Below are 25,233 nucleotides of genomic sequence, written 5' to 3'. Positions count from 1 at the left end.
TGTTCTGCCTGGAAAGGGCCCAATTTATTTTCCATCTGATGAATTCCTAGGCATCCTCCAGGAGCCAGCCAGAGCATCATTTCCACTGCCTTAGAAGGTAGGTCATGGGAAACACCCCACTTCTGCACACCCACAGTTCCCATGGAGAAATATATAGTGACTCTCAGCCCAGGATGCTCATTACAAAATCTTCCTACAAGGAAAATATCACATCCAGAGTGTTTTACACTAAGCTTCAAGGAACAAATAGGTCTTATCCTGGTTTCCCAAGAAAGGAGAGGGTATTACACAGGGGAATAACTACTAGGAGGCAGAGACCATTGATGGCCATGTTAGAGGCTGTAACCACAAAGGGAAAGTCAAGAGACTATGAAGTGTCACAAAAAATCAATGCAGAGAACTGAAAAAGAGCACATCTTGCCCAGCTCATTCTATGAGGGTAGATCAACTTGATTCAAATCAGATAAAAACAAGACAAGAAAAGAAAATTGCACATACCAGCCCTGATCATCTCTGGGGTGTGTGTGTGTGTGTGTGTGTGTGTGTGTGTGTGTGCGCGCGTCGGGGGGGGTCATTTCCTTGAAGTTAACTAATTCACTCAAAAAAATAAATAAATGAATGGAAAATGGGAGATAAAAATAAGAGAACTAGAGAATCACTCAAGGAGTTCCATCATATGACCAATAGGGGTTTCAGAAAGCAGAATAGAAAAAATGAAAGAAATAATTCAAGGAAATTTCTAAAAGATGAAAGTCAGTGTACTGTGTTGTCCAACAGAGTAGTCCCCAGACACAGGTGGCTAGTGAAATTTAAATATAAATTCATTAATATTACATAATGCAATTTATTGGTCACACCAGCCACAATTCAAGTACTCAATAGCCTCATGCAGTGAAGGCCATCATATTGGACAACACAGATACTGAGAATTTGCCTCATCAAAGAAAGGTTGATTGGACATCTCTGGACTATAATAATGGATAAAAGCAGGGCCTCCAAAGCACATGGTCATGGAATTTCAGAACACCAAGAACAAAACAAAGATCCCCAAAACTTCCAGAAAGGGTAAGGGAGCAAGAAACAGGTCATATACAAAAACTCAGAAATCAATAGGGGATTAAACTTCTCAACAGCAATACTAGAAGCAAGACTCTGAGCCTTAAAATCCAGAGGGAAAATTCTAGCCCACCCAGAATTCTGTGCCCAAACTATCAACCAAGTATGAGGGTAGCACAGAGAATTATTCACACGGGGAGGTTCTTAAAAAAAAATTATTCCTCTCTATCGTTCCTCAGAAAGCTACAAGAAGATGCTCTCTACTAAAGCGAGGGAGAATACCAAGAAAGAGACAGCCACAGGATCCAGGAACAGGCAATTCAGGGCAGCAGAGAAGCAAGGGGAATGTCCAGGACAACAGCACTGCAGAAGCCACCAGAGCAAGCAGCCTGGACTAAAGCAAGAAGAGAGCATTAAGAGGGTTTTAAGGTGCAGCGAGCAGGGTTATGTTTTTGCTGTAAAACGGATGATGGGACATGGAAAACTCTTCAAATCACAAACATGAATTATTGATTCCAAGGAAAATGGAAGTTGTCAAGAGCAAAAATGGAAGCAGAGAAGTGTGTGTGTCCCAACTGTGAATAAGTACCTAAGTCATATTGATGCAAGCACCAAATAGGAATCCAATGCCTATCCCTGTTTTGGGAAGATACAAAGTGGGTGTGAGGCAAAGAGGATATCATAAACCTAAACTTTCCTCTTCCAGAGCAATCAAGAAATAGTAGCATAAGCACGTCATTTACTGACATGGCAATAATCGCCAGAATAAACTATTAAACAGATTGAAGGTGGATTTTGGAGGGAAAAATCAGACTGCGAATCAGGTGGGGCCATGCATCCCTGTTTTGTTATAAACTTTATAGGACTGTGTGATGTTATAAAGTTCGGATATCTATAAATTTCATTTTTTAATAAAATTTTGGAAGCCTCTGATCAGGTGTCAGCCCCTCCCAACCTCCTTTGGAGACAAGTGCTCCATCTCTATACTCCAAAGGTACCAAAGCTGACCTCCCACCATATTGAATCAGTGTGTTCATGGGTCTGACTTTTCCCAACCAAACTGGGAGCATCTTGCGTCTGACCCAGAGGCAGTCAGGAAAGGTCTGTGTGTCTAAACAGAAGCCTGCATAAGAACCTTCCTCCTGAGCTCCCAAGGGTGATTAAAGTTCAGATGAACCACCTGATACCATACGTTGGAAATTCCCCAGGTACCATAAAGATGAGTGGTGCCAATGGGAGTCCACATGTTGTTTCCAATATAGGTTTCAAGAACAGCCATGAGCTGTTTTCACTGAAGTTCTACTATGTGCCCAGCACCATGTTCCAAACGGTGTTAACCATCTAGCACTGCCTGCCTGTCCAGCAGGATCCAAGCACATGCCAGAGGCACAGAGCATCCCCAGTTCCTAAAGCAAGGAAGTTCTCAGCATGGAAACTGTCTGCATGGATATGTGGGGGCACCAAAATATCTATTCCACACCAAGCATAACTGAGTGCTACTTTTCCTTCCCCTTTCTCCTTTTTTCCTGTAGCATATATCCACAAAGTTCTCAGGAGAATGAAATAGAGAATGGGTTGAAAATCTTGATAGAAGTAAAGTTGGGTTTCTCTTTCCACCAACAAGCACTATGCCTGGCAAGAGAGCTCAGGAAGACTTGTTTATCCAAATAGATGACAGTGAGAGTTTTTCTATGTTCAGCCTTCCCTCCTGGCATTCCTACTGCAGATGCTGCACTCACCTCTTGTTTCAGAGCCTTGTACAAGCCACTCTCAAGGGCCTTCACCTCTCTCCATGGAGTCCAACACACACCTGGAAGGCAAAGTCCCTCCATGGAGACAACACACAGAATTCCTGAGTTGGAACAGAGGACATAACTAGAGGGATGAATGATGGAGTTGGAAAGAACAGGGAAGCAGCATGAGTGAGCAATCCAGGATCAGACCAAGTGTCCAGTCTAACCTTCTGGATCAGCTCTTTTCAAGCAGAAGCCATCTCTGCAGGTGGAAAACAGATGTCAGAGGACAATGCCAAGTACACAAGCCCAGATCTCACATTGGCTTCACCCAGAAGAGTTTTGTAAATTGAGGCTAAGTACTCCTTCAAAGAATGTGATCAAGGGGAACAGAGGGTCTCTGAGTCAAAAGTGACCTATAGAAGGGGGCACTGGAGAAGGCAGGGAGAGGAAAGAGGGAAACAGCCAGATCAGACCAGACATGAGACTATGAGGAAATGAAGGGACGATTGTAACAGTCTTTTGGGGAGGATGTAATCACGGGAGTCCAGGCCCCGGGGTCCCACTCCAATCTATCATTCACTCAGTTAACCATTTCCAAGACCCTTCCACTCTCAACTCCCCTTCTATCACATAAGGAGGTTAGACTCCATGTTCTCAGTGCCAAGGTACTATGGGTCCATGAGCCAAGTTCAAAACTTTAAAGATTGCAGAGAGAGACAGGATAAGGCGGCGGTGATGGCTGAGATCAGTAGGCAGATGGAATATGTTGCAACTCAAATAAAGTCACCAGTGATGACACATATCTGATGTTTTCCTACAGCACTGCCTCGCTGGCATAATCCTTGTTGAATATTAAACAGTGGCCTCAACTTGGCACATGAACCTTAGGAAGTTCAGTTATTATCAGACTAGCTCAGACAGGTTGAGAATATGAATTCCGCTTACCCCAGGAACACACTGTTGTAAGACAACTCTAGTGCCTGCCACTATATGTCAAGATTTCTTTGACAGTTTCAATTCTCACAGAATGTATCCACTGAAGAAGAACCGAAAAGGCAGATATCTGCATGCTCAGAAATTATGAACACCAAAGAAATGACCACATGGGAGTTGTTTTAAATATAATAGGTTCATACACATTAAATTATCAGGAGAATTTCATCAATAAAACCTAATGTTGGGGAAGTCACTTAAGCAGTGACAGAAGCCAGAACTTTTCAAATACCTCTCAGAAACGAGGCAGGGACTCTGTAACACTCCCTTAGTACTCTGGTGAGCTGGTAGAATGGATTTTCCTTTTTTTCTACATGGTAACTCAAAACCATACAAAAATGGACAAATATAAAAACCTGTGTTATAGTAACTTCAGTTTGAAATTCCACGTTTTATTCTATTATAGGGCTTAAAGGACAAGGGCATAAAAATAACTATAAATTTATATTAGTAGTTATGTTATTAATGTACACTACATATATTAGTATATATATTAAACACACTATATAAAGATGTAATTTACGACATCAATAACATAAAGTGGGGTGTGTGGAGCTATAAAAGAGTATAGATTTTTCATGTGATTGAAGTTAGTTTAAAATAGTTTGTTATAATTTTAGGATGTTTTGTGTAACCCCCTTGGTAACCACAAAGAAATCTCTATAGAATATACAAAATAGGAAGTGAACAGGGAATCAAAATATGTCACTACAAAACATCCACCAAACTCAAAGGATGACAGTAAGGGAGGAACTGAGGGGCAAAACAGCTCTAAGACAAACAGAAGACAAATATCAAAATGGTAATAGTAAGTCCTTCCCTCAGTAATAACTTTACATAGAAATATAAATGGATCAAACCACCCAATCAAAAGACATAGAATATGAGATCAAGTAAAACAAATAGAATCCAATTATGTTATGTTTACAAGAGATTTGCTTTAGATCTAATGGCATGAACAGGCTGAAAGTGAAAGTATGGAAAAAGATACTCCGTGCAAATGAAAACCAAAAAGGAGTAGGGGTGGCTATGTTAATATCAGACAAATTAGACTTTAATTCACTCCCCACTCTCTCTACCCTAGACAGACCCTCATCACCTCTGATCTAGACAGTAACCACAACTTCCCGGCTGATCTCCTTTCAGAGGGCCACCTGTGCACATCTAATCAGGGTGTCCCTTAATTTGACCCCTCCCAGTCAGGCACTGCCTGTGCATTGTCCAGTGAGAGGTGACCATCCCAGCTAAGTTGTGTGTGCTCCTCCACACCTCATAATGCACTAGATGGTCCTTGCATACCCTGTGCTACTTCACACCTCCTCGTCTTTGCTCAGGCTGCTCTTTCTGCCTTATTTTCCTCTGAATGCCCCCCCAACTTTAAGATGCCTCTCAGAAACTTGCACATGATGGATTGAGCATATGCATGAACGTGTGAAGCCCCCTGAAGTCCCAGTAAAAATGCACTAAAGGGCTTTCTTAAAAGACAAAAATCCACGAGGAAAAAGACAACCAAAGAGAAGACAATGGCCATCAAACATTTGAGCCTAACGAGTAGATGTAGCCAAGAGTCATCACAAGCTCTTCATGCCAGACACCTTTCTAAGCTCTCTCCTTAGTCCTCACAATAACCATATGCAGTAATTACTCTTATTATCACCCCCTTTTCACAGGCACAGAGGTTAAGTCACTTGGGCAATGTCACACAGCCACAGAGCCAGGACATCAACCCAGGTGGTGTGGCCCCAGAGTCTATGCCTGTGACCACTGTATGTCTGCCATGAAAGGGCACTCACTTGGCAGAGCAGAAAAGGCTGAAGCTGAAATCTACAGCATTGAGGAGACCAGAATCAAGCGGAACCAGGTGTCTAAAGCCCAGAAAGACTCAGGAGCTGAATTCAGCAGGGACCTCTGAAATTGGAACGTGTAAGTGAGGATAAAAACAGAACACTGTTTAAAATCTGTAGAACAGAGTTAGACTTCCATATTCCCTCCTGTACTAGGTTAAATAGTGTTCCACCCAAAACTCATGTCTACCAGCAACCTCATGGTGTGGCCATATTTGGAAACAGGGTCTTAAAAGATGTAATTTGTTAAGCAAAGATGAGGTCCTACTGGAGTGTATGAGCCCTAATTTAATGACTAGTGTCCTTATAAGAAGAGACACAGAGAACCAAAGAGGAAAGGCAGCTGTGTGAAGATGCAGGCAGAGAAGGAAGTGACATTTCCACAAGCCAACGATTTCTGGTAACCCCCAGAAGCTTGAAAGAGGCAAGGAGTACATTCTTCCTCAGAGCCTTCAGTAGGAATCCACACTCTGACACCTTGATCTCAAACTTCTGGCCGCCAGAACAGTGAGAGAATAAATTTCTGTTTTTTAAGAGACCAAATTTGTGTTACTTTGCTATGGCCATGTCTTCTACCCTTCAGAAGACTAAAGGAAAATTCTCCACACATGTTGAACTGGAAAGACTCTGGACTTGGGGACCCTTGGCAGAGAGGAGGATAGTACATTGAACTGAAAGCAGGAGGAACCATGAGATTTCCATCACCCTCTGCCACCTGGCCATCCAGCCAGACATCCACCTCCTGGGAAGAAAGCCAGAGAATTCCTCCTTGGGAAGATGCACAGCCCAAAGGATCTACAGATACAGATATTTAGGGGGTCTCCAGCCAGATGGCCATACACTAAGCCCTCTATTGACAAATCCCACACACTCTCAAGTACAAGAAGACAGGCAAGGACCAGGAACACTTAAAGGAAAGACCAAAAAATAAATAAATAAAACAGAGAAAGGAGCTCCAAGGAACAGAAGCAATGTGGGAGGAGGAAGGAGCTTGAAAACAGTCACAGCAGCCTGAGAGCAATGCTCACATGAAATAAGATCAGAGAGCAAATAGGAACACTTGTAAATAAAAAAATACAACAAAAGATACAAGACTCTGTAGAAAGGAAGGAAGGTGAAGTTAAGTAATTCACTCCAAAATAAAAATAAGTAGATGAAAAATGGGAGAGAAAAATAAGAAAACTAGAGAATCATTCCAGGTGTTTCATCATCTGACCAATAGGGATTTCAGAACAGATAAAAGAAAAAAAATTAAAGAAATAATTCAAGAAAATTTCCCAGAACTGAAGGCTGATATTATGCATTGTCCAATACAGTAGCCCCTAGACATGTGTGGCAAGTTAAATTTAAGTACAAATTTATTAAAATCAGGTAAAATAAATCCAATTTCTCACTCACTAACCAACCACATCAAGTGCTCAATAGCCTCATGCAGTGGAGGACACCATACTGGACAACATAGAACATTTGCATCATGGAAGAAATGTTGATTGCACAACTCTGGTCTAGAATAATGGATGAAAGGAGATCCACAAGGCATATGATCATGGATTTTCAGAACAGCTGGGACAAAAAGAAGATCCTGAAAGCTTCCAGAAAGGGGGTGGAGGGCAATAAATGGGAAGAGTATCAAACTTCTCATCAGGAATACTAGAGGAATGACTCTGTGTCTTCAAATTCAAAGAAAAAAATCTAGCTCATGCAGATTCTTTTCCCAACCATCAACCAAGCATGGGGGTAGAGCAGAGAATTTTTCAGAGAGGCATGTTCGCAAAAAACAACAAATTTATTCATTGCATCATTCCTCTGATAGCTACAAAAAAGATGCTTTCTACAAAAAACAAGGGAGACAATCAAGAAAATAAAAGTCGCAGGATCCAGGAACAGACAATTCAGCACAGCAGAAGCAAGAGGAAAGCCCAGGACAACAGCCCTGCAGAAGCCTCCACAGCATACGTCCTGGACTAAAGCAAGGAGAAAACCTTAGGAGGACTTGACCTTGCAGAGAGCAGAGTTATACTTCTGGTGGAAAAATGGATGATAGGGAATAGAAAATTCATCAAATTACAACAAGGAATTCTTGATTCCAAGGAAAAAGGAACCGTTGTCAAGAACAGAAATGAAAACATGGAAGTGTGTGTGGCTTAATTGTAAATACTCAAGTCATATTGATGTAGACACTGATTTAAAATCAAATTATTTTCCCTATTTTGGGGAGTCAGGAAGTGGATGTGAGACAAGGAGGACATCAGAAAACTAAACTCTCATCTTCCAGATTAATCAAGAAACAGGAGTATAAGTATGTTATTTAATGATACAGGATTAACACCAGAAGAAACTTCTAAACGCTTTTAAAATGAATTCTGGAAGGAAAAAAAATGGAGTGGGGATCAGGTAGCACAAGGTCCCACTAGTTTTGCCATAAACCTTGTAAGAACTTCGACATTATGATGCATATGCATCTATAAATTTGATTTTTAAAAATAAATTATTGAAAGTCTCAGATCAGATGTGACATCAGCATCATGCTGGAGTTGGTTATTCCCTTTGTCTCTCCACTCTAAGTTACAACCAGTTGGACATTCATTGAACAAAAAATGACTCCAAACACAGCACAAGAGAATGCATAAAAGATCCATGCATCTATATATCTGAAGGTAGATGGACTGAACCTCTGGGAATCAGTGGAACTAGGAGAACACCCCCCTCCCCCTCCAGGCAGAGGTGATCCATAACAGATCCAAAGTGTGTTCCTGCAAACAAAGGCTGCAGGAGCATACACAGCATTCATGGCTTAGCCCCTACCGACCCTCAAGTGCATCCAGCAAGTGATGCACACACGGATTCGGGGCACAGAGTGGAGCTGGTGACCCAACCCCCTCCCACTCCCCTGAAAGTGGCCTGGTCTTTCCCACAATGGGGACAGAATACAAAACATATATATTCCCACAAGGGGTGGGGAGCCCTGACTACAGTTATCAAAACACAAAGTCTTGTGCCAGCAGCCAGAGGCTTCACAAGTGAGGAGCAATAACAATCACTCCTTGCTTAACCGCTGACACTCCCAGCAATAGCAAGTGGACCCTGCAACCTGAGACTTCAGGAACCACAGCAGAACTGGTGACAAAGTGCCCAGTGGCAGCACCTCTGACTCTTAACAGCAGTACGAATGCTTTGTACAAGCCCCTGGGTCCCTGCAGGCTCCTGGCAAAGATAACAACACCATTGAACACTGCACCACTTGTAGAGATCCATCCAGCAACCCCAGGCTACCCAGAAGCAGCAATAACAAGTTGCGTGTAGGGAAGCAGCATCTGAGCTTCTGGAGAACTTGTGGAAAGCCAGTGGGGGAACACAAGACCCAGACAATCTCAAAAGCAGCAAAAGTGCTCACAGACTGGGGATCATGATGGTAAAAACTGAGGCTGCAATGACATAGTAAGCAACAAGCCACCAGCAACCTAAGAGGAACAAGCAGCAGAAAGAGGGCACTGACAAAGCCTCTAGCAGAGGCAATGAAAGGTGAAAACTGCAGATTCTCAAACACAACCAAAAGCTTCTCAGGACCAAAGCAACCAAAGCCTTATGCAAATAAGAAATGTGGTTACTGCCACAAATGCACCAGCATAGGAACATCTCATCAAGTGTTGTGAAGAACTACAGTAGCATGACACAACAGAAAGAAAATTACAACTCTCCAGAAACCAATATTGAAGTCACAGAAGATTACAATCTAATTGACAGAGAATTCAAATTAGCTGTCATGAGGAAACTCAACAAGTTACAAGAAAACTCAGAAAGGCAGTTTAATGAGCTCAGGAATAAAATTAATGAAGAGAAGGGCTGCTTCACCAAAGAGATTGAAACTCTAAAAATACACAAACAGAAATTCTGCAGATGAAGAACACAGCTAATGAGAAGAAAAATAAAGTAGAAAGAATTAAAAATAGAGTAGATCATATGAAAGAGAGGATTAGTGAGCTGGAATATGAAAATCTAGAAATTATTGACATGGAAGAGGAGAGAGAACAAAGATTTTTTTAAAATGAAGAAATTCTATGAGAAATACATGACTCAATTAGGAGAAGGTACATAAGGATAATATATATCCCAGAAGGAGAAGAAAGGGAGAAAAAGCAAAGAACTTATTCAAAGAAATAATAGCTGAGAACTTCCCAAACCTGGGAAGGAACCAGATATAAAAGTACAAAAAGCTAAAAGAACTCCTAAATATCTCAGTGCAAAAAGACCTTCTCCAAGGCATATATTAAAACTGTCAAAAGTCAATGACAAAGAAAGAATATTAAGGTCAGTTAGAGAGAAGAAAATGACTTACAAAGGAACTCCATCAGGCTTTCAGCAGATTTCTCAGTAGAAATTCTACAGGCTAGGAAAAAGTGCAATGATATGTTCAACTTATTGAGGGAAAAAACTATTAGCCAAGAATACTCTATCCAGAAAAGTTACCCTCCAGATATAAAGAAGAAATAAAAGCTTTCCCAGACAAACAAAACCTGAAGGAGTCCGTAGCCACCAGACCTGCCTTACCAGAAATGTTTAAAGGAGCCCTCCTACCTGAAACAAAAAGACAAAGGTTTAAAAAGCTATGAGTAAGGTGATAAATAATTAGAATTATCTATTTAGAAATAAATATATAAATAGAATTATTCAGACAGAATTACAAAATTGCAACTTGATATCAGAATAAGTTAGTAAACACTTAATTAAAACATAAAGGCTAAAGGGAAAGAAAGTGTCAAAAATAACTATAACCACTTCGATTTGATCACAAACTCACAACACAAAAAAAGAATAATTGTTAAAATTTTCAATACTATGTTGAAAGTAAGAGTGACAAGAGTGGTCATCCTTGTCTTGTTCCCGTCTTCAGAGGAATAGCTTTCAGTTTTTCACAGGTGTTGCTGTGGGTTTGTCATGCATGGCTTTTACTATGTTTAGGTACTTTCCTCCTATATCCATTTTATTGAGAGTTTTTATCATAAATGGATGCTGGATCTTGTCAAATGCTTTCTCTGCATCTATTGAGATGATCATGTGATTTTTATTCTTCATTTTGTTAATGTGGTGCATTGATTGATTTGTGGATGTAGAACCATCCCTGCATCCCTGGCATAAAACTCACTTGACTATGGTGTATGACACTTTTAATGTATTGTAGTAGTCATTTTGTTAATTTTTTTTTTGAGGATTTTTGCATCTTTGTTCATCAGCAATTTTGGCCTGTAATTTTCCTTTTTTGTGTTGTCCTTGTCTGGTTTGGGTATCAGCATAATGTTGGCGTCATAAAATTAGTTAGGATGCATCCTGTCCTCTTCAATTTTTTGGAAGAGTTTGAGAGGATGTGTTAAACGTTCTTTGAATGTTTGGTAGAATTCAATAGAAAAGTCATCTGCTCCTGGACTTTTGTTTCCTGGGAGGTTTTTGATTACTCTTTCAATCTCTTCGCTGGTGATAGATATATTTAGATTCTCTAATTCTTCTTGATTCAGTTTTGGGAGATTGTATAATTCTAACAATTTATCAATTTTTTATAGGTTATCCAATTTGTTAGCATACAGCTTTTCCTAGTATTCTCTTATAATCCTTTGTTTTTCTGGGGTAGCCATTGTAATTCCTCCTCTTTCAGTTTTGATTTAATTCATTTGAGTCTTTTCTCACTTTTTCTCACTGAGTCTAGCTAAGGGTTTGTCAATTTCTTTCTTCTTTTCGATGAACCAGCTCTTTGCTATATTGATTTTTTCTATTGGTTTTTTAGTCTCTGTTTCCTTTATTTCTGCTCTGATTTTTATTATTTCCTTCCTTCTACTTATTTGGGGCTTTGTTTGCTCTTATTTTTCTAGTTCTTTTATGTATAGCTTTAGATTGTTTGAGATTTTTCTTGTTTTCTCAGGTAAGCCTCTATTGCTACAAACCTCCTTCTTTGTACTGGTTTTGAAGCACCCCATAAGTTTTTGGATGTTGTGTTTTCATTTTCATTTGTCTCCAGGTATTTTTTTATTTCTCCTTTGGTTTCTTCATGGATCCAATAGTTGTTCTGTAGCATGCTATTTAGTCTCCACATATTTGTGACTTTTCTAGGTTTCTTCTTATAGTTGATTTCTAGTTTCATAGCATTGTGGTCAGAAAAGATGCCTGATATGATTTCAATCTTCTTGAATTTATTGGGACTAGTTTTATCAATGTATAATCTATCTTTGAGCATGTCCCATGTGCACCTGAGAAGAATGATATTCTGTTGCTTTAGGATGGAATGTTGTCTCTATATATATTAAGTAATTCTGGTTTAATGTTTCATTAAAACCACAGTTTCCATGTTGACTTTCTGTTTGGATGGACTATCAGTGATGCAATTAGGGTATTAACATCCCCTACTATTATTGTGTTGCTGTCAGTTTCCTACTGTAAGTCTGTTAACACTTGATTTATATACTCTGAATAGCCAAAGAAATCCTGAGAAAGAAAGAACAAAGATGGAGGTATCACACTCCCTGATTTCAAAATAAACTACAAAACTATAGTAATCAAAACAGCATGATACTGGCACAAAAACAGACAGAAAGCTCAGTGGAACAGAATCAAGAGCTCAGAAATAAACCCACATATCTATGGACAGCTAATTTTCAACAAGGGAGCCAAGAACAAACAGTGGAGAAAAGAAAGTCTCCTCAATAAACAGTGTTGGGAAAACTGAAGACTCACTTGCAAAAGAAGAAATGTAGACCATTATGTTATACCATACACAAAAATTAACTCAAAAATGATCAAAAACTTGAATGAAAGACTTGAAACCATAAAAGTCCTAGAAGAAATCACAGGCAATATGGTGTTTGACATCAGTCTTAGCAGTATCTTTTTGAATACCATGTGTTCTCAGGCAATGGAAACAAAAGAAAAAATAAACAAATGGGACTACATAAAACTCAAAATCTTCTGCACATCAAAGGAAACCATCAACAAAATGAAAAGACAACACACCAACTGGGAGAAAATATTTGCAAATCATGTATCCAACAAGAGATTAATTTCCAAACTATATAAAGAAATCATGCAACTCAACACAAAAAGATGAACAACCTGATCACAAAATGGCAGAAGATATGAACAGACATTTTTTGAAAGACTATATACAGATGACAAACAGGCACATGAAATGATGTTGAACGTCACTAATTATTAGTGAAATGCCAATCAAAACTGCAATGAGACATCAACTCACACCCATCAGGGAGGTTATTATTAAAGACAAGAAATAACAAGTGTTGGAGAGGTTGTGGAGAAAATGGAACCCTCATACACTTCTGATGAGAGTGCAAACTGGGAAGCCACTATGGAAAGCAGTACGTAGATTTCTCAAAAAATTAAAAATAGAAATACCATATGACCCAGCTATTCCACTTCTGAGTGTTTATCCAAAGAACATGAAAATAGTAATTTAAAAAAGACATATGAGGGGCTGGCCCCATGGCTGAGTGGTTAAGTTTGTGTGCTCTGCTGCAGGAGGCCCAGTGTTTCATTGGTTCGAATCCTGGGCGTGGACATGGCACTGCTCATCAAACCATGTTGAGGCGGCATCCCACATGCCACAACCAGAAGGACCCAGAACAAAAAATATACAACTATGTACTGGAGGGCTTTGGGGAGAAAAAGGAAAAAAATAAAATCTAAAAAAATATATATAAAAAATAAAATAAAAAAGACATATGAACCACTATGTTTATCACTGCATTATTCACAATAACCAAGACTTGGTAACAACCCAAGTGCCCATCAAAAGATGAATAGATAAAGAAGATGTGGTACAGGGGCCGGTCCCATTGCTGAGTGGTTACAGTTCCATGTGCTCCACTTCAACATCCCAGGTTCATGGGTTCAGAACCTGGGAGTGCACTACTCCACTCTTCAGCCATGCTGTGGAGACATCACACATACAAAATATAGGAAGATTTTCCACAGATGTTAGCTCAAGGCGAATCTTCCTCACCAAAAAAATTAAAATAAGATAAAGAAGAAAAGATGTGGTATATACATTCAATGGAATACTACTTAACCAGAAAAAAGACAAGATTGTCCCACTTGTGACAATATGGATGGACCTTCAGGTTATTATGCTAAGCAAAGACAAATACTATTTGATTTCACTCATATGTGGAAGAAAAACAAACAAATACACAGATAAGGAGAATTGATAATTACTAGAGAGGGACGAGGTGTGGGAGGGCTAAAGGGGTAAAGAGGCACATATGTATGGTGACAGAAGGAAACTAGACTTTTGGTGGTGAACATGATGCAGTCTATACAGCAGCTGAAATATAATAATATGCACCTGCAATTTACACAATGTTATGTATGAGTGTGACCTCAATAAAATATTTTTTTAAGTCTCAGATCAGGTGTCAGCTCCTGTAAACCCCCTTTGGGGACAAGAGTTCCTTCTCTGTACTCCCAAAGCACCAGGGCTGTTCTCCAACCATATTGAATTCATCTGTTCCTGGGTCTGATGTTTCCCCACCTAACTGGGAGTGTCTCGTGCCTGACCCAGACTGGTGCTCAGGAAATATTTGTGGGTTTAAACAGAATCCTAGGCAAGAACCTTCTTTCTGACCTCTCAGGCTAGTTTGAGGTTCAAATGGACCTCAGGTGTAAGGAAATCCCCAAATGACGTAAGGTAGAGCAGTGCCAGTGGGAGTCCATGTGATGATTCCAATATGCGTTTCACAAAAACCCATGAGATGTTTTTACTGAAGGTCTAGTAAGTGCCCAGCAGCATGCTCCTTTGGGCATTAACCACCTAGGAATTTCCACCTGTCCCTCAGGGAGCCAAGCACAAGCAAGAGTGCACAGAGTATGCCCAGACCCAGAAACACAGAAAGCCTGTGGAATGGAAACTGTCTGCAGAGATATGTGAGGGCACCAAAGCACCTACTCCAATACATGCATAACTGGACGTTACTTTTCCTTCCCCTTTCCCCTTTTTTGTCTAGAGCATATTCCCTCAAAATTCTCAGGAGAATCAACTTAATAGATGATAGGCTGGAAATGTTGAGAAAAGTAAAATTGTGTTTGTTTCTCCACCAGCAAGCATCATGCCTGGCAAGACAACTTAGGAAGACTTGCTTATCCAACTGGATGACAGTGAGGGTCTTTCTGTGCTCCCCTTCCCTCCTGGCCTCTCAACTGCTGATGTTGTCCTCACCTTCTCTTCCAGAGCCTTCTACAAGCTACTCCCAAGAGCAAGCAGCTGTCTCCACGGAGTCCAACACAGCCTGGAAGGCAAAGTCCCTGCAGGGAGACACAGAATTCCTGGGTTGGAACGGAAAACATGACTAGAGCAATGAAAGATGGAGTAGGAAAGAACACGGCAGCAGCTTGAGTGAGCACTCCAAGATCAGCCAAAGTGTTGAGTCTGACTTTCTGGATTAGCTCTTTTCAAGTAGGAGCCACCACCAAAGGTGGAAAACAGATGTCAGAAGACAATTATGCCAAATACAGAAGCCTAAGCCTCCCATCAGCCTCACCCAGAACGGCTTTGTAAATTGAGGCTAAGCATTTCCTCTAAGTATATGGTCAAGGGCCACCAAGGGCCTCTAAGGCACAGAGTGACCTATGGAATGGGACATTGGAGAAGGCAGGGAGTGGAAAGCAGAAAACAGCCTGATCAGACCAGACATGAGATTATGGATGAAATGAAGGGACAATTGGAACAGTATTATTGAGAGAGAGTCATCATGGGAGTCTGGACTGCAGGGTCCCAATACAATCTGTTATTCACGCACTTGACCACGGACAAGACCCTTTCACTTTCAACTCTCCATCTGCCACGTGGGAGGTTGTACATTATGTTCTCAGTGCCCAGGTACTACGAGTCCATGAGATAAGTTCAAAACGTCAAAGATTGCAGAGAGAGACAGGAGAAGGCAGATGTGGTGGCTGAGATCAATAGGCAGACGGAATATGTTGCAACTCAAATCAAGTCAACAATGATGACACATATCTGATGTTTTCCTACAGAACTGCCTCACTGACATAACCCTTGTTGAATATAAAACAATGACCTCAACTTGACACACGGACCTTAGTAAGTTCAGATCACAATCAGAAAAGTTCAGGCAAGTTGAGAATATGAATTCAGCTCACCCTAGGCACGCACTATTTTGGGACAATTCCATGGTCTGCCACTAAGAGTCAAGATTTATTTGGCAGTTTCAATTTTCCCAGAATGTAGCCATTGAAGTAGAACATAAAAGGCAGATACTTGCATTCATAGACATCATAATCACCTATGAAAAGTCCCTATGGAAGTTGACTGAAACATAATAGGTTCATACCCACTAAATTTCCTGTGGGACTTTCATCAATAAAACCTAATGCTGGGGAAGTTACTTTAGCAATGACAGAAGCCAGAACTTTTCAAATACATCTCAGAAAGGAGGAGGGACTGTGTACCTTTCCCTTAGGATTTTGCTAGGTGGGGAGAAATGGATTCTGCTTTTCCTTTTTTTTTTTTTTTTTTTTTGCAACTCACTAACTCAAACCATAAAAAAATATATAGTTCTCCAGTAAATATAAATATATGGACAAATATAAAAACCTGTATTATTGTAACTTTCATTTGCAACCCTACTTCTTGTTCTGTTATGGGATTTAAAAGACAAAAGCATAACAATAACTATAAGTCTATATTAATGGGTACACACTATAGACAGATTTAATTTATGACATCAATAACATGAAATGGAAGGTGCAAAGCTGTAAAGGAGTAAAGATGTTTTATGTGATTGAAGTTAGTTTAAAGCATATTGTTATAACTTTAGGGCATTTGACAAAATCGCTGTGGTAACCACAAAGAAATCTCTGTGGAATATGCACAATAGAAAATTGAAGGGAATCAAACATGTCACTACAAAACATCCACCAAACTCAAAGGAAGGCAGGAACTGAGAGGCAAAGAGCTGTAAGACATATGAAGACAAATATCAAAATGGCAACAGCAAGTGCTTCTCTATCATTAATTACTTTAATTATAAATATAAATGGATTAAACTACCAAATCAAAAGACATAGATGGTGACATCAAGTGAAACAAATAAAATTCAACTGTATTTTGTTTACAAGGGAGTCGCTTTAGATCTAGCAAAAGGCATAGCTTGAAAGTGAAGTGATGGAAAAAGATATTTCATGCAAATGAAAACCAAAAGAGAAGAAAGAAATAGAGAAGAACTTCTACAACAGTCAGAAAAAAGTAACATAATAGCAATAAGTACATACTTCTCAATAGCTACTTAAAATATCAATGGACCAAATGCTCCAATCAAAAGGCATAGGGTGACTGACAGATAAAAAAAACAAGACCCATACATATGCTGAATACAAGAGACATACTTCAGATCTAAAGACACTCACAAACTGAAAATGATGAAATATATAGAGATATTCCATGCAAATGGCAATGATAAAAAAGCTTGGTAGCAATACTTATATCAGACAAAATGAACTTTAAAACAAAAACTGTAACAAGAGGCATAATGATAAAGGGAAGAATCTAACACGAGAATGTAACACTTGTAAATATCTCTGCACCCAACATAGGAGCACCTAAATATATAAAGCAATTATTAACAGACATACAAGGAGAAATAGGCAGTAACATAATAATAGTAGGGCACTTTAACACTCCACTTACACCAATGAATAGATCATCCAAACAGAATATCAATAAGGAAACATTGGCCATAAATGACACATTAGATCACATGAACTCAGTAGATATATACACAGCATTCCATCCAAAGCCACAGAATACACATTCTTTTCAAATGCACATGGAACATTCTCCAGGGTTGATCACATATTAGGCAAGAAAACAAGTCTCAATAAAATTAAGAAGATTAAAATAATACCACGCATCTTTTCTGACCACAGTGGTATGAAACTACAAATCAACTACAGGAAGAAAATTGGAAAAGCAACAAATATGTGGAGATTAAACAAAATTCTATGAATAACGATTGGGTCAGTGAAGAAATCAAAGAAGAAACCAAAAATTACCTGGAGGCAAATGGAAGTGAAAATATGACATGCCAAAATTTACAGGATACAGCAAAAGCAATTTTAACATGGAAATTTATAGGACTAGAGACCTACATCAACAAACAAGAAAAGTCTCAAATAAACAATCTAAAAATGCACCTAAAGGAACTGGAAAAAAGAACAAACAAAGCCAAAATTCAGTAGAACTTGGGAAATACTGAAAATTAGAGCAGAAATAAATGAAATAGAGAGCAAAACAATAGAAAAAACTCAATGGTACCAAGAGCTGGTTCTTTGAAAAGACAAACAAAATTGACAAGGTTTTAGCTAGATTCACAAAGAAAAAAAGAGAGACACCTCAAATAAATAAAATCAGAAATTAAAGAGGAGAAATTACAACGTCCACCTCAGAAATACAAAATATTAAACACTATGAAAAGCTATATGCCAACAATTGGATAATCTAGAAGAAATGGATAAATTCTTAGAATCATAGAACCTTGCAAAACTGAATCAAGAAGAAGTAGAGAATTTTAATATGCCAATCACCAGTAAGGAGATCAAAATAGTAATCAAAAACTTCCCCAAACATAAAAGTCCAGGAGCAGACGACTTCGGTGGTGAGTTCTACCAAACATTCAAAGGAGATTTAACATCAATTCTTCTCAAACTCTTACAAAGAATTGAAGAGGAAGGGATGGTTCCTAACTCATTCTGAGGCCAACATTGCATTGATACCAAAACCCGACAAGCACAACACACAAAAAAAGAAAAGTACAGGCCAATATTATTGGTGAACATAGATGTAAAAATCTTCAATAAAATACTAGCAAAAGAAATACAATACATCAAAAAGACCGTGCACCATGATCAAGTGGGATTTATTCCAGTGAAGCAGGAAGGTTCAACATCCGCAAATCAATCAATATGATACATACATCAACAAAATAAAGAATACAAATCACATCATCATCTAAATAGATGCAGAGAAAGCATTTGACAAGATACTACATCCATTTATGATAGAATGAATATAATGGATATAGAAGGAAAGTACCTCCATATAACAAAGTCCATACATGATAAACCCACAGCTAATATCATTCTCAATGGAAAAAAACTGAAAGCTATCCCTCCAAGAACAGGAACCAGACAAGGATACCCACTTTCACCACTCTTATTTAACATAATATTGGAAGTCCTAGCCAGGGTGATCAGGCAAAAAAGAAGAAATAAAATGTATCCAAACTGGAAAGTAAGAAGTGAAATTGTCACTATTTGCAGATGACATGATTTTATATGTAGAAAGCCCTGAAGAATCCACTAAAAAACTTTTAGACATAATAAGTGAATACGGTAAAGTTTCAAGATACAAAATCAACATACAAAAATCAGTTGCATTTCTATACACCGACAACAAAGTAGCAGAAAGAGAAATTAAGAATGCAACCCCATTGACAATTGTAACAAAAAGAATAAAATACCTAGGAATGAACTTAACCAAAGAGGGGAAAGATCTGTACACTGAAAACTATAAAACGTTGTTGAAAGAAATTGAAGAAGACAAACAAATGGAAAGATATTCCACACTCTTGGATTAGTAGAATTAAAATAGTTAAAGTGTCCATACGTCCTAAAGCAAGCTACAGATTCAATGCAATCCCTATCAAAATCTCAACAAGATTTTCACAGAAATAGTATAAAGAATCCTAAAATTTATGTGGAACGACAAAACACCCCATATTGCCAAAGCAATCCTGAGAGTAAAGAACAAAGATGAAGGTATCATACTCCCTGAGATCAAAATATACTGCTAACCTTTGGCAAGCAAAACTGCATGGTACTGGCACAAAAATAGATACGTAGATCAATGGAACAGAATTGAGAGCTCAGAAATAAACCCACACATCTCTGGACAGCTCATTTTCAACAAGGGAGCCAAGAACATAGAATGGAGAAAGAAAAGTCTCTTTAATAAGTGATGTTTGGAAGGGCGGACCCAGTGGAACAGTGGTTAAGTTTGCACACTCTACTTTGGTGGGCTGGGGTTTGCTGGTTCGGACCCTGGGTGCAGAACTATACACCGCTTATCCGGCCATGCTGTGGCAGGCGTCCCACATGTAAAGTAAAAGAAGATGGGCACGGATGTTAGCTCAGGGCTAATCTTCCTCAAAAAAAACACACACACACAAAAACCAATAATAAATTTAAAAAGTGATGTTAGGAAAACTGGGCAGCCACACCCAAAAGAATAAAAATAATCTACTATCTTACACTATACACAAAAATTAACTCAAAATGGATTAAAGACTTGAATGTAAGACCTGAAACCGTGAAACTTCCAGAAGAAAACAAAGGCAGTAGGCTCTTTGACATCAATCTTAGCAGCATATTTTCAAGTACCTTGTCTGACTAGGCAAGGGAAACAATAGAAAAAATAAATGGGACTACATCTAACTCAAAAGCTTCTGCACAAAAAAGGAAACCAACAACAAAACAAAACATCAATCTAACAATTGGGAGAGGATATTTGCAAACCATGTATCTAACAAGGAGTTAATATCCAAAATATATAAATAACACATACATCTCAACAATGAAAAAATGAACAGCCTAGTTAAAAAATGTGCAAAAGATCTGAACAGACATTTCTCCAAAGAAGATATACAGATGGCCAACAGGCACATGAAAAGATGTTTAACATCATTAACTATCAGGGAAATGCAAATCAAAACTACAATGAGGGGCTGGCCCCATGACTAAGTAGTTAAGTTCACGTGCTCTTCTTTGGCGGCCCAGGGTTTCATTGGTTTGCATCCTGGGCACAGACATGGCACTGCTCATCAAGCCATGCTGAGGCTGCGTGCCACATAGCACAAGCAGAGGCACTCACAAGTAGTATATACAACCATGTACTGGGTGGCTTTGGGGAGAAGAAGAAAAAAAAAAAGAATAAGAAGATTGGCAACTGTCGTTAGCTCAGGTGCCAACCTTTAAAAAAAAAAAAAGCTACAAGATATCACCTCACTCCGGTCAAAATAGCTATAATAACAAGACAAGAAACAGCAAGTGTGAGAGAAGATGTGGAGAGAGGGAACCTCTCATACACTGCTGGTGGGAGTGCAAATGGATGCAGCCACTATGGAAAACAGTATGGAGATCCCTTTAAAAATTAAGAATAGAACTACTGCATGATCCAGCTATTCCTCTACTGGCATATCCAAAGAACATGATAACATGAATGCATAAAGATACATGCACCCCTACTTCATTGCAGCATTATTCACGATAGCCAAGAGTTGGAAGCAACCTAAAAGCCTATCAGGGGATGAATGGATGAAGAAGATGTGGTATATATGCACAACTGAATACTACTCAGCCATAAGAAATGATGAAGTGCAGCCATTTGTGACAACATGGATGGACTTCGAGGGTGTTATGCTAAGCAAAATAAGTCAGAGGGAGAAAGTCAAATGCCATATGATCTCATTCATAACTACAAGATAAAAATAGCAACAATCACATAGAGACAAAGATTGGATTGGTGCTTACCAAATGGGAAGGGAGGAGGGAGAAGGGTGAAAGGGGTTATTAGGCAAATGTATGGTGACAGATTGTAATTAGTCTTTAGGTGGTGAACATGATGTAATCTACACAGAAATCAAAATATAGTGATGTACACCTGAAATTTATATAATTTTACAAACCACTGCCACTGCAATGAAAAAAATAAGATGATGGTCTACTTTCATTCTTTTGCATTTGGCTTTCCAGTTTTGCCAACACCTCTTATTGAAGACACTTTCCATGCTCCATTGTACATTCTTGGCTCCCTTGATGAAAATTAGCTGTCCGTGGATGTGTGGGTTTATTTCCGGGATCTTCATTCTGTTCCATTGGTCTAGGTATCTGTTTTAGTTCCAGTACCATACTGTTTTGGTTACTATAGCTCTGTACTATATTTTGAAATCAGGGAATGTGATCCTTACAGCTTTGTTCTTTTTTCTCAGGCTTGCTGTGGCTATTTTGGATCTTTTTGTTTTTCCATATAAATGTTAGGATTCTTTGTTCTATTTCTGTGAAAAATGTTATTGGGACTTTGGTAGAGATTGCATTGAATCTGTCGCTTGCTTTAGGACGTATGGACTCTTTAATTGTTTTATTTCTTCCAATCCAAGAGCACAGACTATCTTTCCATTTCTTTGTGTCTTCTTCAACTTCTTTCAACAATGTTTTATAGTTTTCAGTGCACAGATCTTTCCCCTCTTTAGTTAAGTTTATTCCTGGGTATTTTATTCTTTTTGTTACCATTGTATTCTTAATTTCTGTCTTAATTGTCTGGTTCCTGTTCTTAGAGGGATAGTTTCAGTTTTTAATCCATTGATAATTTTATCAGCTTTGTGTTTGTCACCTATGGCCTTTATTATGTTGAGGTACTTTCCTTCTATACCCATTTTATTGAGAATTTTTATCATAAACAGATGTTGGATCTTCTAAAATGCTTTCTGTGCACCTATTAAGATGATCATGTGATTTTTGTGCTTCATCTTGTTGATGTGGTGTATTACCTTGATTGATTTGTGGATGTGGAAGCATCCCTGCATCCCTGGAATAAATCCCACTTGATTGTCGTGTATGACCTTTTTAATGTATTGTTGTATTTGATGTGCTAGTATTTTATTGAGGATTTTTGCATTGATGTTCATCAATGATATTGGCCTGTAATTTTCTTTTTTGTGTTCTCCTTGTCTGGTTTTGATATATGGGTAATGTTCACTTCATAGAATGAGTTAGGAACCTTCCTCTCCTCTTCAATTTTTGGGAAGCATTTGCAAAAAATATATATTAAATCTTCTTTGAATGTTTAGTAGAATACAACAGGGACACTGTCTGGTCCTGGACTTTTATGTTTTGGGGAGTTTTTGATACTGTTTTGATCTCCTTACTGGTGATTGGTATACTCAAATTCTCTATTTCTTCTTGATTCAGTTTTGGAAGGTTGTATGGTTCTAAGAATTTATCCATTTCTTCTAGATTATCCAATTTGTTGGCATATAGATTTTCAAAGTGTTCTTTCTAATCTTTTTTATTTCTGAGGCGTCTGCTCTTATCTCTCCTCTTCCATTTCTTATTTTATTTGAGTCATTTTTCTTGATGATTCTAGCTAAAGCCTTGTCAATTGTGTTTATCTTTTCAAAGAAGCAGCTCTTGGTTTCGTTGATTTTTTTCTATTAATTTTGTAGTCTCTATTTCATTTATTTTTGTTCTGATTTTTATTATGTTCTTACTTCTACTGAATTTGGGCTTTCTTTGTTCTTCTTTTTCCAGTCCCTTTATAGGTGCAATGTTAGATTGTTTATTTGAGATTTTTCTTGTTTGTTGAGGAAGGTCTGTATTGCTATCAACTTCCCTATTAGAATCACTTGTGCTGTGGCCCATAACTTTTGGTATGTCGTATTTTCACATTCATTTATCTCCAGCTATTTTTTGGTTTCTCCTTTTGATTTCTTCATGGACCCAATCGTTATTCAATAGCATTTTGTTTAATCTCCACATATTTGTGGCTTTTCCAATTTTCTTCCTGTAGTTCACTTGTAGTTTCATACCATTGTTGTCAGAAAAAATGCTTGGTATTATTTTAATCTTCTTAAATTTATTGAGACTTGTTTTCTTGCCTAATATGTGATCTATCCTGGAGAATGTTCCATGGGCATTTGAAAAGAATGTGTATTCTGCGGTTTTGGGATGGAATGTTCTGTATGTATCTACTAAGTCTGACTGGTCTAATGTGTCATTTAAGGCCAATGTTTCCTTATTGATCTTCTGTTTGGCTTATTTATCTATTGGTGTAAGTGGAGTGTTAAATTCCCCTACTGTTATTGTGTTGCTGACTCTTTCTCTTTTTATGTCTGTTAAAATTTATTTATATATTTAGGAGCTCTATATTGAGTGAATAGATATTTACAAGTATTACATCCTCTTGTTGGGTTGTTCCCTTTATCATTATGTAGTGCCCTTGTCTCTTGTTATAACTTTTGTTTTGAAGCCTATTTTGTCAATGTAAGTATTGCTACCCCAGCTTTCTTTTCATTAGCATTTGTATGGAGTATGTTTTTCCATCCCTTCACTTTCAGTTTAAGAGTGACTTCAGGTTTGAAGTATGTCTCTTATACACAGAATATATATGGGTCTTGTTTCTTTATCCAATCTGCCATCCTATGCCTCTTGATTGGAGAATTTAGTCCATTGACATTTAAAGTAGCTATTGACAAGAATGCACTTACTGCCATTTTGATACCTTTTCTGGGTGTTTTAGTAGTTCTTCTCTATTCCTTTCTTCTTCTCATGCTCTCTTCCCTTTTAATTTGATGGTTTTCTTCAGTATTATTTTTGAGTTTCTTTCTCTTAACATTTTGTGTGTTTATTATAGGTTTCTGGCTTGTGATTACCATAAGGTTGATATATAATAACCCAGGTATACAGCATTCTGTGTTAAATTGATGGTCTCTTTAGTTTGACCTCTTGCTAAAAGCTCTACTCTATTAGTCCCCTCTTCCCACATATTATGTTTTTGATATCATATCTAACCTCCTTTTTGTGCATGTGTGTCCATTACCCTCTTATCATGGAAATAGCTAATTTTAGTACTTTTCTCTTTTGATCTTAATATTAGCTTCATAGATGATTGATCTGTTACCTTTGTTGTATATTTGCCTTTATCAGTGATTTTATTCCTCTTTTTTTTTCAATAATTTTCTTATTCCTATTGTGGTCTTCTCTTTTCCACTTAAATAAGTCCCTTTAGCATTTCTTGTAAAGGTGGTTTCTTGGTGATAAAATCCTTTAGTTTTTGCTTGTCTGGGAAACTCTTTATCTTTCCTTCCATTCCGAATGATAACCTTGCTGGGTAGAGCATTCTTGGCTGTAGGTTTTATTTTCAGCACTTTACATAATATCATGCCACTCCCTTCTAGACTGTAATGTTTCTGCTGAGAAGTCAGCTGATAGCTTTATGGGGTTTCCTTTGTATGTACCTTGTTGCCTTTTCTTGTGTCTTTTAAGATTTTCTCTTTATCTTTAATTCTTGACATTTTAATTATAATGCGTCTTGGTGTGGGTCTCTTTGGGTTAACCCTGTTTAGTGCTCTCTGTGCTTCCTGTACCTGGGTTTTTTTCATTCTTAGGTTAGGAAAGTTTTCAGCTATTATTTCTTCAAATAGATTCTCTGCCCCTTTGTCTCTCTCTTCTCCTTCTGGGACACCTATAACATGGATGTTATTGTACTTGATGTTGTCCCAGAGGCCCCTTTGACTGTACTTATTCTTTTTAATTCTTTTTTCTTTTATCTGTTCAGCTTGGGTGATTTCCTCTAGTCTTTCATCTGGTTCACTGATCCATTCTTCTGTATCATCTACTCTGCTATTGAGTCCCCCTAGTGAAATTTTCATTTCCAGTGTTGTCTTCTTCATTTCTAATTGGTTCTTTTTTATATTTTCCAATTCTCTCTTGAAATTCTCACTAAGTTCACCCATTCTTCTCCCAAGATCAGTGAACAT

The 25,233-nt window shown here is 38.3% G+C and overlaps 1 protein-coding gene across 1 annotated transcript in view; it reads right to left on the bottom strand.

Annotated features, from left to right (window-relative positions):
• The window catches only part of LOC124242228 (cytochrome P450 3A12), a 65,489-nt gene extending 50,565 nt beyond the window's left edge, over nucleotides 1–14,924 (bottom strand). The window contains exon 1 of the mRNA XM_046667035.1: nucleotides 14,844–14,924. The gene's annotated coding sequence lies outside the window, so the exon portion shown is untranslated. The remainder of the gene's footprint in view (nucleotides 1–14,843) is intronic.
• Between the last annotated feature and the right edge of the window lie 10,309 nt (nucleotides 14,925–25,233).

The sequence above is a fragment of the Equus quagga genome, chromosome 7 (genome assembly GCF_021613505.1).
Source record: "Equus quagga isolate Etosha38 chromosome 7, UCLA_HA_Equagga_1.0, whole genome shotgun sequence".
Lineage (NCBI taxonomy): Eukaryota > Metazoa > Chordata > Mammalia > Perissodactyla > Equidae > Equus > Equus quagga.
Note: the sequence above shows the minus strand (reverse complement) of the source record. Positions and strands in the feature narration are given on the sequence as shown.